At 39.9% G+C, this 19,050-nt stretch overlaps 1 protein-coding gene and 2 long non-coding RNA genes across 6 annotated transcripts in view; 1 reads left to right on the top strand and 2 right to left on the bottom strand.

The window, feature by feature from the left end:
- The window catches only part of ASIP (agouti signaling protein), an 85,423-nt gene that overhangs the window by 42,730 nt on the left and 23,643 nt on the right, over positions 1-19,050 (top strand). The window contains exon 1 of one of the 4 annotated variants that reach the window (XM_083801217.1): positions 12,421-13,800. The exons of the other annotated variants lie outside the window; for them this stretch is intronic. The gene's annotated coding sequence lies outside the window, so the exon portion shown is untranslated. Of the gene's footprint in view, positions 1-12,420; positions 13,801-19,050 lie in introns of those variants that run through there. 4 annotated transcript variants of the gene reach the window in all.
- The window catches only part of LOC310882447, a 41,793-nt gene that overhangs the window by 13,698 nt on the left and 9,045 nt on the right, over positions 1-19,050 (bottom strand). The gene's annotated exons all lie outside the window — the stretch shown is intronic.
- On the bottom strand, positions 762-11,076 carry LOC310882446. Its single transcript, XR_014572970.1, has 2 exons — positions 8,803-11,076; positions 762-3,977 (listed from the first exon to the last, which is right to left on the bottom strand). It is a non-coding gene; the product is annotated as an uncharacterized lncRNA (long non-coding RNA).

Raw genomic sequence — 19,050 nt, 5'->3', positions numbered from 1 at the left:
TTCTCATTTGAAGTTAACCTGTCCTTGTGTATTACTCCCAGATTTCTGTCTAGGACTTTCTGGGCTGGAATGCAGGCATCCTGTCCCAAGCAGAAAGAGAAGAATATTATCTTTATCTGTTCAGCAAAACTGAGAAAGCTCCATTAAATGAAATCTATCATATAAATTTTATGGTTTCTATTCATTTACAGAAAGGAAAACAATGTGCTTCACAGCTCAGTGGCTTGAGCATTCAAGCTGCCAGTACAAAGCTTGAGTGAGACTTTTGTTTTTCCCATTTTCCGACAAAGCACCAAGGGAGGATCTGCTAGCAGCCACACAAGCATCCTAATTACTTGGCAGTGGCTAACATTTTTTCCATACACATAAAAGAAACCAAGCATACATTTCTAATATGTATTTCTCATTTTCATTAAATTAAATTTGATTTTACAGCTGGCACTAGTTGTAACTAAGACTTACAACCTGAAGAATCAGCCTGGAGAGCAGAGAAGCACATCCCATTCAAAGAGCTCTTAGAGTAATGCATCCAGTTACCTTTTAGCTGGGAGAGAAAGCTCAGAGACTAGAGGAATTCCTATTCTGTTCATAAAAAAATTGATGCAATATGAATTACTACATGATTCAGAAGTTAAAATAACTCTTAACCATCTGGATAAAATAAAGAGGAATATGGTAAATCAAGAGAGAGGAGGAGCTGTAGGCACTGAACCTTTTTTGCCACACATGTTGGCGTTCATGAAAACACATAATCCACAAAGTGATTATATGAAGGTGCTTTATTAGGCGCCGGAAGTTAGGGGCATGCCTGCCCAAATCTAACTTCGTCTGATTTGTTTTCTTAGTTCTCTTTTATCTCCTAAGATACTACATATGCATTAGGTTTCACAACTCATCTATGCATATTCATTTCCTAGCTCCACCTAGCCTCGCTTCGTATGCTAATTATCTTATCAGTCCTTCTGCGCTTGCGTATCACTCTCTGGTGGTCGTCCGGGTGGTCGTCGGGATGAAGTAAGATGTCTTCATCAGAGTTGAACTTTTTAACCTTTCCTTCTCACGCATGCTCTCTGAACCCTTGGTCTCAGTCCAAACCGCAAGGTTGGTTTGACCCAGTTCCCAGAGTCCAAGAAGCCCCAGTTATCTAGATGTCTTGCAAATTGAGCATTCTTTTAATCCTCCTTACTCCTCATCATGAATTGGTGCATTCTCATGTTACCCTTGCACATATATTTTGTATCTTCCAAGCGCAGCCTCGGAACAGTACATCGCAAATGTAACATACTAAACAATATTGTATTATTTCTTCTTCTATTACTAACATTTCCCCCCTTTGAAAGCATTTCACTCCTTTCGAGGAGGGCAAATGCTTTCACTAACTAACTAAAATATTTTACACTCAGTGCTCACCAATAATATAACCACGGAAAATTACATCATTAAGAATCAAGGAAATTACAAAGATTAGGATTGTCACAACATTTCATAAGTCCACCACTTCTGCTTTATGTTACATTCGCTCTTCTGGTTGGGTTCACTTGATCTGAAACTGATCTTGTCTATTCGGTTTTCATTCCATTTCACCTCCTGGGTTCCTCAGATTCTTTCTCTGAAATCCAAAGTTGTTAGATGCCGGTGGAGGATATTGAGGATGTGGTTCCATTTGCCGAGCAATAGTTTGCATCACTGTCCGGTTCCAGGTTGTCTTCCTTAGAATCAGACTTTTCAGCATTATAAATGTTAACCAAATTAGTACCCCTACAATCACCAATATAATTATTGTCTCCAGTAAGGACTTAACCCAATTACTAATATTCCATCCACTAAAAATTTTATCCAACCAGCTTGTTGTCATATCTTTCTCTTCCTGTTCTGCATCTTGTTCCACTCGAGCCAGTTGTTCTATGTCATGTTCTACATCAATAGTCACATTTGGAATGTGGATGCAGCAATGATCAATACGATCTTTTAGAAATCCACATACTCCATGTTCCTTTAATAACAGTGTATCTAATGCCAATCGATTTTGTAGCACCATTTTAGTTGTAGATTGTAGTTGGATATTAAGGTCTCTAAAGCCTTCTTTTGTGGCTCTCGCAAGCCTACTCACTTGTCCTGTAAGTTTATAAATCATTTCCCTATTTCGATAAGTAGCTACCTGTGCAAATAGAGATTCTAATGCCCAACTGAATTTTACTCCATCCGAGGGTTCATGCCATGTATCTTCATCTTCCCCTTCTTCTAAACTTCTTTTTGCCCTACTAATTTGTAGGGTTTCCAACTTTCCCTTAAAAGGAGACTTTTTCCATATTGGACGCAGTGTGGGGTGGGAGTCCTAGAGTTATTTCTTTTACTTCCCCATCTATCAGTGGGTGTGTAGTCCAAGTTCCATTACTGGCTGCCCATACAAATTGTCCTAGACTTTGTATGGTACTATAGCTACAATCCACTGCGACTTGACTAGCCTGGCTATTTCTTTCCGAATTGTACTTAATTCCTCGGCAAGCATATCCTGCCCTAAGAGCTATCAATACCGGAAGTAAGTGCTCGATATCTTCATTATTACTGTCGCAAGTATATTTCTTCTCACAAGTCCACCAAGCTACCTTTGTTGACTCTTGTCTACCACTACTGTCAACCCGGCTTACTGTATAAAACTGATCAGTTCCATTCTGCTTTCCCTGCCATTTAATACACCATGATGTATTCCCTCCATACTGGAATTTCTGCAATAAACTTACTGTCCAATCACTATCCCACCCTTTCATTCCTTTTGGCTCATTTTTCTCTTGACATTCCCAAACAATCTTTTCTCTAACTCCTTCTACTACACGTAGTTCGTCGTAATAACACTGTCCCACATTCTTAAATCTGCCTATCATTATGAAATGGTAGTTCTTCTTTTCACATTCAGACCTTGATGTTGGGGGGCTCAGTTTCCTATAGTATTGTGTAACATTTATCCTCTCTAGAACTTTCACTTCTTTACATTGAATTGTTTCATTTCCTTTTACTTGGGGCAGTGGCAGGTGGTTATACCCCACTCAAGCGGGTCCCCTGTTGCTTTTGGAATGGGCAAACAAGCAGTAATTCTATCAGTTCCTTTCATTATGGCAAAATCTTTAATCAATCCTACCAGTAAATTCTCTGATGGTTGCCTGTGTGGGATCTGTACCACTTGTGTCCATGGTACCTGGCCCTCTCTTTTTCTTCTAGATCCTTTTTGGTGGGCTACCAATATTCCTTTATCCAATTTCGGATATACCAATATTTCTCTTATCCCGTAATCTGTGCTATTTTCATGTGTTACCACGCACCGGTAATTTCCTTTGTTGACTTTAGTAACACTAAACAGGGTTAAGGTGGTAGCTCCTCTCAGTTGTTGGCCCAATTCTATGGTTATACTTACGTACGCCTTCCCCTCCCATCCAGCCTTCAATCCTGTATTGTCCCTGGTTGTGTCTACGTATATTTCCTGGCTCTGTCCGGAGTCATTTATTTTTTTCCCAGACCACCTGTAGAGAGCTAATTGTTATTGGTTTATCGTTGTGCATTCCACATTCCAAAGTAACATTTTCTCCTCTGAATATTTCCTCTTTCTTATATTTTTCTGGTATTTCTAGGAACCCAATTACAAGGTATTTACACAAAACAATTACTGTTATCGTTACTGTTGTCAAGAACCCCAACATTGTATGGTTATACGCGCTTCATCTGTAGTTTTATATCTCCGATTGCTCGCACTGACCAAAATTCAGGAACCTTTTTCACCCGAGTATAATGAATCCAAGCATCCACCCCTTCTACCTTTACAGCTGTAAAAGTAGTCAATAATACTTGATAAGGTCCGGCCCACTGTTCTCTCAGGGGTTCTTCATTCCAGTTTTTAATGTACACTTGGTCACCTGGCTGAATGTCGTGGACAGGATTTTCCAGTGCCAACGGTCGGTTCCACACCAGAACACTTCGAAGTTGAGCTAAAGTTTTACCAAGAGACAATACATAATTATAAACATCCTGGTTCCCTGTTATATGCATATTAGGATTTGGTTCTGGGGATTCATAAGGCTTTCCATATGTAATCTCATATGGGCTTACTGACATTCCACTCCTTGGCTTTATCCTTATTCTCAGTAAAGCTATAGGGAAAGCTTGTGGCCATTGTATTTTGGCTTCCTGGCAGATTTTACTGATCTGTCCCTTTAGAGTTTGGTTCATCCTTTCTACCTGTCCACTAGATTGGGGTCTCCATGCAGTATGTAAATTCCAAGAAATTCCTAATAGCCGACTTACGTCTTTAACCACAGATGCAACAAAGTGGGGTCCCCTATCCGAGGATATTCCTAATGGTACCCCAAACCTCGGAATGGTTTTCCACTATATAACCATTTTACTGTCTCTTTAGCTTGATTGGTGCGACAGGGAAGGGCTTCTGGCCATCTGAAAAAGGTGTCAACCCCTACTAACAAATACCTATATCCCCTAGTCCTAGGTAACTCTACAAAATCAACTTGCCAGTAATCTCCTGGTTCTATTCCTACTCTAACTCTTCCCATTTCAGCATGTTTTCTTGCTACTGGATTATTTTTCAGACAAATCTCACACTTTGACATTACTGATTTTGCCATTGTTAACATATGTGTAGAGATAATGCTACGTTTTAAAATGTTACCATTGCCTCTGCACCCCAGTGACACTCATTATGTCTTGTCTGAAGTATTTCTCGCATCACCAAGGGGGGTATTACTACCTGGCCCATAGCAGTTACATACCGTCCATCAGAGTTCTTTCGGGCCTTTAGGAGATTTGCTAATTTCTCATCCTCTGGTGAATATCTTGGTTCCTTGGGAAGATTAAGACAAGTGGGGCCTACCTTGAGTGGTACCAAAGCCATTACATTCCACACCTCCCGAGCAATTTGTCGAGCTGCTCGATCTGCCAGCCGATTCCCTTCTGATATTTTCAAGGTTCCTCCTTGATGAGCTTTACAGTGCATAATAGCCACTTGTTTTGGTTTTTGTACCGCATTTATCAAATTTAACACCTCCTCTTGATATCTTATATTGGCTCCTTGTGAGGACAACAGCCCTCTTTCTTTCCATAATGTTCCATGAACATGGACTACTCCAAAAGCATACTTTGAATCTGTCCAAATATTTACCATCTTCCCTTTACTCAGTTCCAGTGCTCGAGGTAGGGCTATCAGTTCCGCTCGCTGTGCTGATGTTTCAGGTGGTAAAGGTTTTGCTTCGATTACTGTCTTCAGGGTTGTTACTGCATACCCTGCATATCGTGTTCCATTCTCCGCAAAACTACTACCATCAGTAAAAAGTTTCCAGTCATACCTTTCAAGGGGTACATCCTTCAAATCCTCGCGGCTCGCATGGTTATGTTCGATTATTTCCACACAATTGTGTTCCAACGGTCCTTCTTCTGGAACAGTTCCTAGAAATACTGCTGAATTTAACAGGTTAGTTGTTTTCAAGGTTACGTCATCTTGTTCAGTTAGTATTGCCTGATATTTCATCATTCGGCTGGGTGATAGCCAGTGGCCCCCCTTTTGTTCTAAAACAGTTGTTACCATATGTGGTACAAAAACTTCAATATGTTTTCCCATTTGAAGGCAAATAATTTTCTACTATCTTTATCAAGAGGTATGCAAAAGAAGGCATCCTTTAAATCTATCACAGTAAACCATTTATATGTCTCTCTCACAGATGTTAACAATGTATAAGGATTAGCCACTACTGGGTGAATGTCCTTTGTTATTTCATTTATTGCTCTAAGATCTTGTACCAATCTATACTCACCATTCGGCTTCCTTACTGGAAAAATTGGAGTATTGTATTCCGATTTACATTCTTCCAGAATCTGATGTTTGAGAAATTTGTCAATAATTTTCACTGTCCCCTGCCTAGCTTCTATCTTAAGTGGATATTGTTTGATTCGAACAGGTTTGGCTCCTTCCTTTAATTCCACCTTTACCGGTTGTGCCAGTTTCGACTTCCCTGGTACATCTGTTTCCCATACTGTTGGTATAACTGCATTTTCTACTTCTCTTGGAATATTAACAAAGGGTTTATCTTTGATCATTAGGATTTGTCCTACTTTGGACTCAGGTACCTTCATTATTAATTCTCCATCCTCAAAGGTTATTGTTGCATCTAATTTAGCTAATAGATCCCGTCCCAAGAGTGGAATCGGGCATTCTGGTACATACAAGAATTCATGGGTTAGTTCCTTACCCCCAAAACGCAAATCAAGGGGTTGTAAGAATGGCCGTTCCTCCTCCTTCCCTGTGGCTCCAATTATTGTAGTTGTCTTAGTTCCCAATCGTCCTTTTAAACTATTTAACACTGAATATGTTGCTTCTATTACATTTACAGACTAATTAACACAGAGAAAGAAGCTCCTGTAACCAACAACAACAAAAAATTCAAGCCTCTCTCTTCGTTTCCTAGCTTTATTTCAACTAGTGGACCTGCTAGGGTAGATGCCCCAGGTCCCCGTCATTTCTGACTGTTGTAAGTTTATCCTGCAGCCTAAGACAAATTCTTTCTGATATCAGGGGCTGATTGCCCTAGAAAGAGGCTAGCCAATTGCCTCTGTTTGTTTTCTGAAGCCAGGTCCAAATTTTCGTCTTTTTTTTTTTTTTTTTTTTTTTTTTCCATTGCATTTCAAAGTTGGTCCAAAAATTCAAAAATTCCATAGGGTTTTCTTTTGGACCTTGTTGGAACAGATTCTCAATTCCCAATTTAACCAGATTTTGGTATTTACATAATTTCCGGGGTGGTAAGGGTCTCGGGGGGGGGGGGGGGGTCGGTCAGGGGAATGCAGTGGTTGAAAGTTCCCTGAGCGGTCCCATTGGCAATCTGAGCTCACACAGGAACTCAGGTTGTTTTAAGAGTTAGCTGCTTTTCTGTTTCCATGACAACTCTCTCCCGGACCCATCACGGTCCCCCTGCCCCAGAGGGCTCACACCACGATTTAGAGATCTCAGCCTCGGGTTGAGACGGAACTATTAACATTCCTACATCCTCTTCCCCTGCTCATTCAACTTCAAACAGCTCTGTTAAATACTACATGCCACACAGCCTTTAACACCTTCAACAACCCTTTTAACACTTCCTTTATCTTCTTCCAGCCTGTACTTTTCTAATGCCAACACCAAAGGCTCAGTCAGGGACCAACTTAATTCCATACCTTTTCCCTCCAAGATGCTGAAACAACATATCAGTATACAACATTTCATCCTATTTTCCTTCTCCTCACAAACAACATTAATTGCAAGACACTGTTATAGTCGATTGATCCATAAAGCGGCCATTTAGTTTATATAGTGGCCACAATTGATTGCAATACTTAGTGGAAATCCTCTCGCTTTCCGCGCCCCCCCCACTCCCCCTTCCGACAATATCCTTGCAATGTGCCAATATACACCCAAGGAGGCTTTCTTTAAAACGTCTTTGTTTTGGATATTACCCATTTCCTTGATTTCCCATTCCCTTTTATTTATTTATATTAATTACTGTCCCTTGTTTCAATTTCCACGCAAACCTTTTTATTGCAGGTTTTTACTATGTTTTCCTAGTCTTCTCAAATGTCCCAATTCTCTGGGATTAAACTCCACATACAAACTTCACTATTTCAGATTATTAATGACCCCCGTTCCAATCGTAAATCCACAGGACTTCGGAAAAACACCTGAAGCACTCAGCCTTCCATCTTCTAGACAAACAATACCACCTTTTCCACAAAATTTACATTTCAATAAGACCGAATTTCAAGCCAAATGCTAATTTTTCTCATGCACTTTGTTAGTAAGCCTACACAAAACAAGGAATCACTCCTGTGTATCCATCAAGACGGGGGTTTAAAAGGTATTGAGGCCTAAATAAATTCGCTCTCCCCCTTCTTACCAAATTCCCAGGGCTCAGGCCCGAACCACCAAAGAAGTGGCTCTCCATTCTACCGCTTTGATAATCAGTCAGCCCCCTTCCCCCGATACTTGGGAAACTGACCGAACACCACCGCGAATATACCGAAACTTTTAAACTGTTACTTAGATAATGCTCCCACCTTCCTCCTTGTCACACTCAAAACATTTAAGAACGAAATAGGATTACAAGATGCACGGCCGGGCCCGTGTATTGGGCACCACCAATCAACATTTGGATAAAGCAGCACTTCTTTTCGGTCTGTCATGCGCTTCGTTCATCTCCGGCCGCTCCCCTCGCGGAGAATACGGAACCGCGGATCGGAACTCCGCACTCGCTTCGCAGCGATGCTGCGTCTCACTCACAACACAATCACGCAATCACACAGAGGGGCCCCTTGCACTCTCGCTCACAAAATAACATTAATTGTAAGATAGTATTGTACTGTAAGGTTCCGTTTTCTGGCCAACTTTCTTGATCTTCTAGTTCATACTGTGGCCACCAAACATTACAGTAATCAACCAGTTTACCCTTTCGTAACTCCTGCCCGAAACACCCCTCCTTCCAGTGTGCTAGTAAACAGCCCAAAGGGGAGGATCGCGGTCCCGAAGCATTACCGCCCAGAATACTTTTAAGTTTTTCCATTATCAGCTATAGCTTTTACCGAACCGAACCAGATGCTGAGCCTGCAGCAAAACCAGACCACTGATGCCGAACCTGCAGCGCTTTCGCGACTGTCTGACGGACGGCGCCTAGGCTTACCACGGGAATTCCCTAGCCCAACCGTGCGTGGCTTTCGCCGCGTCTGACCGGCAGGCTCCCAGACCAGATCGGTACCGATTACCAGAAAGCACCTTTTTCTTACCCTTTCAGAGGTACGTTGTGAGCAGCGGGGGTCGGTCGCGGCCGATGGCTCCCCGAGAAACTCCTCGGTGCCGGCTGGAGCGTGATCAGTTCGCGAGCCGCCTCAGCAGTGCCCACGAGGTCCCATCTGGGTCGCCAAAATGTTGGCGTTCATGAAAACACATAATCCACAAAGTGATTATATGAAGGTGCTTTATTAGGCGCCGGAAGTTAGGGGCATGCCTGCCCAAATCTAACTTCGTCTGATTTGTTTTCTTAGTTCTCTTTTATCTCCTAAGATACTACATATGCATTAGGTTTCACAACTCATCTATGCATATTCATTTCCTAGCTCCACCTAGCCTCGCTTCGTATGCTAATTATCTTATCAGTCCTTCTGCGCTTGCGTATCACTCTCTGGTGGTCGTCCGGGTGGTCGTCGGGATGAAGTAAGATGTCTTCATCAGAGTTGAACTTTTTAACCTTTCCTTCTCACGCATGCTCTCTGAACCCTTGGTCTCAGTCCAAACCGCAAGGTTGGTTTGACCCAGTTCCCAGAGTCCAAGAAGCCCCAGTTATCTAGATGTCTTGCAAATTGAGCATTCTTTTAATCCTCCTTACTCCTCATCATGAATTGGTGCATTCTCATGTTACCCTTGCACATATATTTTGTATCTTCCAAGCGCAGCCTCGGAACAGTACATCGCAAATGTAACATACTAAACAATATTGTATTATTTCTTCTTCTATTACTAACACACTTGAAGCATTGTGTGATACAAGATGTAGGAGAGGTTCACGGGCTGTATAGCCCATTCTGCCCATAGTACTTACACAATTACACAACCATTTTACACTGCTCCATGCATTGCTCCTTTCCAGGATGCCATCATTTTGTTCTCCTGGCAGTCTGAATTGCCTGAAGTCTGAACAGTCTGAATTGCCTAAGCCTGAATATCAACCGTGTCTGCCAAGTTCTTGATGTCATCTACCTACAGAAAAAAACTCAAATCTCTAAGTCACCTGATTCTGTGCCCATTTGCTCTTCTAACAACTACATCATCTTTAAGCTGTTGAGGGCAAGGAGAATTCATGTTTTTAACTCAGATTTTATTTCCAAAGTTATTTAATTTACTCTCAAGTTCTTATGGTACTGCAGCTGTTTTTGTTTGTTTGTTTTTTCAAATATACAAAGACTTGAACAGCCATATGTTTCCAAACCAAGTCTGTGCTTTATACACCTGTGTCAGCTCTCCTGATGGTGGAGTGCCAGGACTTCATAAGAGAAATTCGAAGACTCCCAAAGACCTCTTAGCGTAGACTCCACCAAGGACAGGTACACTTCTGGGAAGCGTTTCATCTGGACAAATAATCATCTGGAAGCACCTGCAAGAAACCCTGACCAGTGCTGGGGCACTGCAGCTTCAGGGAGAACAGGAAAAGATACCTGGCCCTCTGGACAGAGTTCCAGTCTGAATTCATGTGCAATACCATGATAACACCCTGCATTAGTTGCTGAGTAAGAATTCTAGAGCACATATATGTGTTTGGCAAACACACACAAATACCCATCAAACATCTTGGTTTTAAGTAGTGCATTTGTGTCATCACCAGATAGTGTTCTTCCACCTTGCAGCACACATTTTGAATGTCTAGTATCCAGTTCCAGAATCAGGCAACCGAGCTGTTATGAAGACCTTGTTTTCACAGGTCTGTGAAAGCAGAATATATTCAGGCGAGGGGAAAAAAAAGTGTTATTCTACAGCTTTGGGAAGAAACATATACACACAATGCCCAACAGGAGCTATGCTGGGTCCTGAAATGGATTGCTGTATGTTTAATAATGCTGATGTTTCCTTTGCAATATCTTGCTTTCACAAAATGCATAATTCTTAGTAAGAGTTTTGATACATGTTTTATTAGGATGTGCTTTTTATTTAATTGAACCCATTCAAATTAAAAAGAAAACCCTGCAAAGATGGCAAATACTAACAGAAGGCACATTTGAAATTGGGAAGCAATAGAGGGTATTTAATCCATAAAGACCTTGCCCTCTAGCTTCAGTAAGAACAAATGCACTAGCCAGATTCTGAAGGGGCTGTGAAGTTAACTAGGCTATCTTACAGGGAAAAAAATGACAGCACATTTTCATATTTCAAAGTCAGTCTTCTGTGCCTATTTGTAATGAGACCTTTCAAAATTATTAGGAGTTTCTACACCAGCTACAAAGTACTTTCAGGTCAAAAGTTACAGCTAGTTCAAAATGGCACAACTCCATTTGGACCTATGAACTTCAATCACCTAAAGATCTGGACCTAAATATTAAATATTTTTATTTTATTATTATTTTTGAAAAATAAAACTGTATCTTTATGCTTTATAGAAAGGAGCAGTAGGAAACTATATAGCCTGTGGAGAGAAGAGAGATTGCATCTTACACAGTCAGAATGAAAAAGTAAAATTGAGGTTTTACTTGAAAAGCTTCAGTTACAAAAACATGTCTGTGCCTTTTTCAGTTTAATTTTCTTTATTATACAACCGAAGAGGCATGTTGGGTGAATACAAAACCAAATTCCCTAGGGAATATTCCCTGTGTAATCACTGTCAGAGGCATCTGAAATAATCAGAGGTTTCAGGCAAATGTGAGTAGCCTCCAGCTGGTTCTGGCAGAGTTATATGCAAGTCATATATTAGGCCAGGTTCAGCCTGATGCGAACCAGATAAACCAAAACAAGGGCAAAAATGTCAGGAAAATACAAAAAAGGCAAATTGCCTGTTTTTGCCTTTAAAAAGAAAAAGAATAAAAGTGTAAATCCAGCACTGTGCAGTTCCAAAACTCAACCAAAACATCCTAGAAAGTTCTTTTCACTGAAAGAACATCCAAGAATGCATGTTTTGGATTATATCACTCTTTTCAACCACTGTTCACCAACAGTTTTTAAGGTTCCAATCTTCAAGCATTTATCTGCTTCAAGAAGTTGTTCTGCTTTTTAATTTCCCCTTTGTGAAAACTTGAGGAAAGATTGCCTATATGCGTAGCTCATTCCCTGCATGGAGCAATGAGTGACGTGCTTTCACAGCCTGTGTGTGGTACATTCTGAACTGTGAAAAAGCACAGCTTCCCATGTGCAATGCCCAGCACCACTGCTATGCCTCTAGCAAAAATAAAAAGCAACCAAAGAGAAGGATTTTTTTTTTTTAAGCCTGCGTGATGTTTATTCATGTTTAGTAATTGCTTAACAAAATTTTCCACTCAAATAAATACCCCACACATCAGAGAGGCAGAGCTGCAGAAAGGGAAACAGAATGGAACCTACACCAGGCCCCATTAGCCTGGTGCCCCATTAGCAGAAGGAACAGCAACCAAGCAGGTCTTGCAGAACAGGACTCACCTCACCAAAATATCATATCCCTAGCCAGTAGGGAAGAGGGAATTGGTTTGGATGCTACAACTCCAGACCTTATCCACACCTTTGTCCTGGTATCACCCCTTTGTTTCTCGTCAATACCACATCCATTTGGTAGCTGTAAAGAACAGCCTTCCCTCCCAGCCCTCACACAACATAGGGTGAGAAGGAGGAAGGAGAAAGCATTATCCATCTAAAAGCATTATCTTATAGCATTATCCATATCTACATTTTCTATGAGCATGGCTTGGACAAGGTGAATACCTTGTGAATCAAACTGTACAAAATGCTGTGGGCTCTTCCCAGGCTCACAAGTATGAGAGGCTTTTGGTCATGTCCCTGAAGTCCACGGCCAGCAGGTACCAGGCAGGGCCGTGGCTCAGGACAGGCCCCGCACAGCACACAGCGCCGTCAGCATGGGGAAGGATGAGGTACCGACACCACAGCAGTAGCGATGCTGATGGCACATTACAAGCACATACCAGCTACCCATATAGTCACATTATCCATGATGGTAGCTTTCTGCTTCACTCTGCCACCCTACACAGCCCACTCAGACCGTCTTTTTTTTTTTTTTTTTATCCTTAACCCTGCGGCATCCCTGCCCCATCTCTTCTCTGTCTCCAGGCTGTGGTAGTGTTACCAGTGTGATAGGAGCGGGGAAAGAAGAGGAGCCAGAGCCAGACTGCGCTCCCCCTCCTCTGCTGCTAGCTGTTGGCAGTCCTGTGATTCCTGAAACACTGCTGGAGCAGAGCTGCAGCACTTCTGGGATCAGTGATGGTCCTGGGCTGGGTGGTGGGGGGGGAGAAGGGGCGCGGGGAGGAAAAATGCTTTTCTGTTGGGGAAGGAAGAGGTTTCCAAGCTGTTGAAGGGGGCAAAGGAAAAGCGGCCCCAGGCCCACAGCTGCACATAGATCTATAAGCCACCAACATCCTTGGCAGAAGAGCCCTGGAGCTAAACCAGGACTTCCTGGCAAGGGAACTCAAAGGAATCAGCAAGAGGTGTTTGCCCTCTCTGCACTCCCCCAGAGCTCATCAACCTTTCTCCCCCACCACACACAGGACAGAAACCAAGTGTTCAGTGGCTTGATTTTAGTGTCAAGATAATCAAATGCCCTGCCCCTCCGAAAAGAAAGGTACTAAACCCACAGATCTCCTTCTGTGATTAGAACCTGCTATGAAAGGGACACCAAATAAAGCCTTCAGGCCTTCACTTTCAGCTTTTAATAGGTGCCAATACCAAAGGCACGAGACAAGTAACCAACAGGTCTGAGCAAAAACCACGTTACGCTTCGACAGTATCAGCTGCTTGCTCCTCTAGAACTATATACCAGGTCTTTTACATCTTGCATACCTGATGTACAAACTTCTATTGTGTACATACAAAGGACCACATGAATTGACAGCATTAGTCCCATTTGACATTTGCGTTGGAGAGGGAGGGAAAAAAATTATAACCCTTTAAAAGTACCACCCCTGCCAACATGACTTCAATATTCAGTATAAGCAAGTCCTCTCACATCTTCAGTTCATGGATTGTAAGTTCTGATTTATATGAAAAGGAAGCAGAACCAGAACATTAACAATACAGACAGCTGAAGACCGGTAAGAAAGGTATGTAGTAAACACTTTTGGAAGTTCATTTCTAATACAGCTAAACAAAATCTATTGAGCACATCCTGCTGTCCTTTCTGCCCATAGGCGGCTACTACAATGCCAGGATGCGTTAGTGCTACTGCAGTTCTTTTACAGTTACCTCTTTTTTGTCAGTCACTTATTTTTTAAGAGAAAGAAAGGCCTTAAAACCTTAGCTACCTGTAAAGCTCTAGATAAATCAAAGGATTTATCAAAGGATTTAGCAGGATTAGTTTCACCTGACTTGTAGTGAAGTCTCCTGCAATGAGAAAAGCCAGAACTGCCGGTCAATGTACAGCACTTCTGCTATGACTTTCAAATATGGCTGGAAGTACATTCTCCTCAGCTACATGCCTGAGGTGAGTAAATGTTTTGTTATTTAAATGGATGTTATATTTTTATTCATAATTTTTTCATAAGTTTGTACTTTCATATTCTTTTTCTAAATTACAATGAAATATTTTAAGAAGATATATAGTTCCAGCAAGAATTTTACGTGCAATATGGAGTTGTTTAGCAAGATAAAATGAAAATGCAGGGACCAGAGAAATCTATGGTTTAAACACTCTGCTTATATATAGAAATATATCATCTACTCTGGGAGTAATAGCACTGGTCAGTTGGAACATGAAGGGTAATAATTATTCACCAGTTTTGTGAAATAAAAACTGGTTATATTGAAATGAAGAAAATAAGTTTTAGTTAAATTAAAACATTAATTTCTGCAACTGTCATTTATGGGCAAGATAGTGGTTTTTTTCCATTTTTCAAATGACCATTTTGCCTTCAGAAGTTGGACACTTTAGACTGTATGTCAAAAGATATTTAGAAATGTATTTTTAATGTGTTCAGAATTTTGTCTTGTACTGGCCTCAAACTCTATATTATTGGACAAAAAGAAAGTTTCTTCATAGTGAAGAGTTAAAATTTTTGTCTGATCTAATTGAATGTTAGAGTGGTGTTGGTGGGTTTGTTTGGTTTTGCTGTTTTTTTTTTCATTTATTTATTTTTTTGAGTTGCCCTCTTTCAGAACCAGAAACTCTTATTTGTAAATGTTACATAGTGTATATGTTCAGATTTATGCAAGATGTTTTGATGTTTTCCTGGTATACATAGAATTCTAAACCCTGTAAACACACTGATGGCATTAACAAGGACCAGATGTCAGTTGCCTTTCTCATATAGAAAAATCAAAGGTAGGAGTTTTGACTATTTGAAGAATTTAATGAATAGGTGCTCAGCAGCTATAGACTTTTATGACTTAAGATTAATCCTACCAAGGTTCCAATAACATTAATTCCATTTGTTGAGGGAGGATGGCAAGTTCAGGTAATTTTTTGTGGTACAATTAAATCAACAATTCACTTCAAGTAGCTTTAAATGGGGGGGGGGGGGGGGGGGGGCGGGAAACAAAGTTTGTGGTAAAGTTGGTTTTGGGTTATTATTTTTCCCCCCTTCCCTTCTAATTCCTTTGCAACAAAAAATATACTGGATTTATTGTGAAAAAAGGAGTAGAACTACTGAGAACATTACAATACAAAATGTTGCAACAGAGAAATGAGGGAGTGTTAATTTAATCCTATGAGGTACTTAAAATCCTTTTCTATGTTTAGTTACAAATTAGATGTAGTAGAACAGTTAGAATCTGTTTTGGAGGTTCCAAAACACTAAGCATTAAACCAGGCTGCAATGTTAAATACACCTCTCAAAGTGCATGACATATCTAAGATGTGGCAAGTGTTATGACTATAATCCAGATAAACAAAGCTATGAACGCAAGATATAAATCAGCTATGTCATTAAAATGTTATTTTTCCTTTCACGGTCATGACTGTCACTAGAGTTTGCAATTTAAAATTCAAAGAATTAATGTAATGAATGTAAGAATTGAAACACTTCCTAAACCTCATTTTATATATCAGATGTATACTGTGTATATATTTGACATTTTGAGGCATAAAGATGCACCACAAATTAGTTATGCAATGACCAGCAATATAGCAGGTACTTCAGTAAGTAATGAAAATATTTTTCCCCCAAATCTTTACAATTCAAGGATTCAATCCTAAAAACCTATCATGGAGGCAATCAGAGTTGAAACAGATGCAACAAATTACATATCCACAAAATAATACTGTCAGTAATTAATGTATACCTGCCAGATTTAAGTTTATTTTGCAATTGCCTCCTTCTTCCCTGCATTATCCCAAATGCTCCACTCTACCTGTTCTGTTCTTGAAGCTCTGTTATGAATACTGTACATACTCTCTATTCATCAGAGAAGTGAAATAAATTTTTAGGACACATGTTCTAATGTTTTACCACTGATTTCAGTATAAGCAGAAGCAAGACAAATAAGTTTATAAAGTAAATTTTAAACATTTAGCCTTCAGTTAAACCCCTTTCTGATTAAATACGACAAAAAAGTTGGGATTAACTCTTGATGGGTAGATAACTTTATTAAAGGAGCATAATGAGAGATGGCATGGATTTATTTTTAAGCTCTTTAATCAACACTGCCTAATATTTTTCCAATCTCAATGTTTTAATATTTTCAACAATTCTGTTATCAACATACTCTCTATATTTCTTTCCTCTGAGGAATAAGGCATTTAAATTGCAAAGCAAAATTCATATCTCAGATCAGGCACATCATCAGGGAGGAAATTCGGAAAGTTAGGGCAACAAATAAAGAAATATGGTTAAATCTGTCTGGAATACTATAGATCAAGGGAGTGAAAGACAACCTACATTATGAATTTCATAGAAATGAAAAAGAATGAGGGAATGACCATGGCATCAGTTGGACAACATTGCAAGCTTCTGATGTTTCTTGTTATTACATAAATAACTGTAGCTGCGTGTTGATGTTACTAGTTTTGACTGCTTCCACTGAAATTGTATCCTTTGATTTCTCAGCTTTAAGGATAAACTATGAAATACCAAACCTCTCAAGCTTAAAGATAAGGCATTTTTTTCTGAATGGATGTAGTATTATTTTACTAAAGTGTTCTGCAACTATTCATAATATTTTACTCAAAAGCAGATCTATTTCATTTGTAAGCACCATATCACGTATCACTTCTCCAAATGCTAAGGCTTCTCTGATCATTCTCCAAATAGACCTGTCTTCTTCCTTGTTTATTACAAGAGAAACTAATTTTCTAGCTGTGCGACTCCACAGAAGTAGCAGTAAAACTGCCTCCCACTGATTTTTTGCAAAGCTAGGTGTGCATTAAGTCTTATTTTCATATCTTATTTTTTTCATTTCTTATTTTTCATATCTTTGTTGCATCTACTCACAACAACAAAGTAAGAATTAGATCAGAAAAAGAGGTTGCCCAAAGACAAGTGTTACTTCTCTTGGAGAAGAGCAGCAATTCTCCCTCCAGATTGTCCTTCTAGCAAACGTGCTTAGATCACCTGCCAATGTTACCATCACAGAAGCAGACACCCTTCTTTCTACTAAAATCAGTGAGAGTCTTGTAAATGACATCAATTTGGCTTTATGCCAGGCTTCTTTCTCATTCGAAGTTTTCCAGAATAGCAATAGTTCCCTGATAAAAGCATATAACGTTTTCCCTCAGTTGCAAATTCTTACATTGTATGAATGTGAAGAGATGAGGGCAGACCAGGCTGTTTTCTCTCACATAAGCACAATCTCAAAATCAAAGAGATGTTGCGGAGAGGAGTCTGATCTCATACACCCATGAAAGACATCAAGTCTTTATTCTAGGGTAGTATGGGTCAGTTAAAATATGATCTGTAACTATCCACAAACTGCTCAATGGACCTTGCAGAGATCCACATCTGAATGTCCTACAGACCGCGTGTTTCCAGATCCTCATGGGAACAGGGAAAAACTCCTTGTCTCATCCCCGTCCTAATGCAACCAAAAACAACTGCAGAAAGATGTGCATGTGAGAAGGGGTACCAGGTGCAGGTTTGAGGCAGTTAGGAAAGAATCAACATGCTGTGCCGTGTTGTGTTAGGGATGTGATGAAGGGTATGGTGAGGGAGCCAGGAGAAATTGAGAATATTAAGAGGATGGTAAAACAGGGGGAACAGATGAGAGCAAACAGTATGGTTAATAAAATAAAAATAATGAAGCCTAATGAAAAAAATAAAAGTGAACAAAGGGGAAATAAGAGTCTGGAGAAAGTCAAGAAGAAAGGACTCTGGAGAGTTGAGGAAAATTGAAAACAGTTGGGTAGAAAAAGAAGTGTGAAAAAATAATTTATGTTCGTTTGATAGTACAGGAGAGGAAGTAAAAACAACTATGGAAAGAAGGAAGAAGTAAAGAAAGAAAGTTTTTTGTTTTTCTTTAAAAAACAAACAAAAAAAGACAATAGAAAACATAAGCTAGACAGGGAGAGAATAAAAAACAGACTGACATCAAACAGAGAAGAGGAGGAGGCACACAAATGCAGATGCACACACAGGTTTTCCACAAGGTTACAATGGCTGGTACTGTGAATGCAAACCAATGTTCCTGACAATCTAAGACTCTCCAGAGTGACAGCTGAGCTTTATTTCAAAGAAGCACAGAACAAATCCCTGGGATTTCTTTTTTTTGATTTTTTTTTTAAAGGAGAAAGTTTGTAATTATCTTGTAATTAAATCCCATAAATGTTTACAAAGGAGATACAGATTTTGTGACTTGGTGCTGGAATAGAAACTAAGAAGAATCATGCCTTAATAAGCACTGTCTGAAAAATAGGTTTTCCTTTAAGGGAAATTTTGACTATGCTATTTTTCATTTCGAAAGGAAAAAAAATGTTTTGAAGTTCTAAAATGGAAAAATAAGAACAGTGTTTTCAAAAGAAAGGAAATTGTTGATACCATAGGTTTCCCCTGCGGATATCAGCACAATGTTTTAATAGACATTTTTTCGTTTTGAAATATTTAATTGCTTTTAAAATTTTTCATGTGATAACTGATAGTTGTCAATTTTAAAAAACGAGAATGTTCCAACTCATACAATTCAACTGGTTCTACTGCTATGTCATTTTATACTCATCACCCAACAAAACTGAAGATAAGTAGAGAAGGATGAATGAAAACATCAATACACTGTGTTCATGTCAGCCTATCTTCCTCCCACTGTCCTAGGTTACTTCTCACCTTCACCACACCACACATTTGCTCATTCTCTTTGCCTCAAACATTGCTCCTCGAGCATCTCAAACATGTTCAGTAACACAGAAAACATCTTTTGCCCATGTTTCT

Source organism: Anser anser (assembly GCF_964211835.1).
Source record: "Anser anser genome assembly, chromosome: 16".
NCBI lineage: Eukaryota > Metazoa > Chordata > Aves > Anseriformes > Anatidae > Anser > Anser anser.
The sequence above is the reverse complement of the archived record's forward strand: the minus strand, read 5'-3'. Positions and strand labels throughout refer to the sequence as shown.